The 1,173-nt window shown below is 62.0% G+C and overlaps 1 long non-coding RNA gene across 1 annotated transcript; it reads right to left on the bottom strand.

The window, feature by feature from the left end:
- LOC130588619 (uncharacterized) lies at positions 1-838 on the bottom strand. Its single transcript, XR_008966995.1, has 3 exons — positions 724-838; positions 532-624; positions 1-55 (listed from the first exon to the last, which is right to left on the bottom strand). It is a non-coding gene; the product is annotated as an uncharacterized LOC130588619 (long non-coding RNA).
- Positions 839-1,173: the final 335 nt, after the last annotated feature.

The following is a 1,173-nucleotide window of genomic DNA, read 5'->3' as shown; positions in this document are numbered from 1 at the left end:
CGGGCACGGGGCACACGATGTGCGACGCGTTGCTCTTGTCCTCGGTCACGGTGCCCTGGGGGGAATTGGGGAGGGGTCAGCAGGGCATGGAGCCCCCCATTCTGACTGAATTGGGGAGGGGTCACCAGGGCACGGTGCCCCCCATTCTGACCGAATTGGGGAGGGGTCACCAGGGCATGGTGCCCCCCACCCTGTGACTGAATTGGGGGAGGGGTCTGGGGTTAAAAACCAGAATAACCCCCCTGTGCCCACCATAAAGTGGGGGTTAAAATCCAGGAATGAGCCCACTCCCCATGCCCCCCATGCCCCAAAACCTGTGATTGAATTGGGGAGGGGTCTGGGGTTAAAAATCAGGTTGCGCCCCCTCCCCATGCCCCCTGTGTCCCCCAAAAACGGGGGTTAAAAACCAGGAATGAGCCCCCTGTGCCCCCCACCCTGTGACTGAATTGGGGAGGGGTCACCAGGGCATGGTGCCACCCACAAAGGGTTAAAAACCAGGACTGAGCCCCTTCCCCATTGCCCCCCGCCCACCTGGTGCCTCTTGACGATGTCCTTGAGCTTGCCCAGCAGCTTGGGCTCGATCTCCTGCTGCAGGAAGATGTTGGGCCGAGCCAGGCAGTTATTCTGGGGAGGGGGATGATGGCACAGCCGTCAATTTGGGGAGGGGTCTGACCCGCGGGGAGGGGGTCTCTGAGGAGTGGGGAGGGGTCTCTGTGTGCTCACCTGCACCAGGCATTTCTCGATGGTCATGAACATCTCCACGTTGCGGTCCATGCGCGAGGGATTCTGGAAATCGAAACGCCGCCTTTATCGGGAGAAAAGAGCGACTCTCATGAAAGCCACAGCTCGGCTCTCCTGGGCAGCACCCCCAAAATTTGGGGAGGGGGCGGGGGGAGGGGGTCTGGATCTCCTGGGGGTGACAAAACTGACCCCGTTTGATCTGGAGGTGGCACCCCCAGGACCCCCCCAGGACACCCCAAGATCCCCCAGGACCTCCCAGGATACCCCAAAACACCCAAGGACCACTCAGGATCTACTGGGCAGCACCCCGAAATTTGGGGAGGGGGAGGGTGAGGGTGGGTGGGGGGTCTGGACTTCCTGGGGGTGACAAAACTGTCCCCGTTTGCTGCGGAGGTGGCACCCCCAGGACCCTCCAGAACCCCCCAGAACCCC

This window comes from Malurus melanocephalus, unplaced genomic scaffold (assembly GCF_030028575.1).
Source record: "Malurus melanocephalus ecotype Western Australia unplaced genomic scaffold, MMel_1.1 scaffold_7903, whole genome shotgun sequence".
Classification (NCBI taxonomy): domain Eukaryota; kingdom Metazoa; phylum Chordata; class Aves; order Passeriformes; family Maluridae; genus Malurus; species Malurus melanocephalus.
The sequence above is the reverse complement of the archived record's forward strand: the minus strand, read 5'-3'. Positions and strand labels throughout refer to the sequence as shown.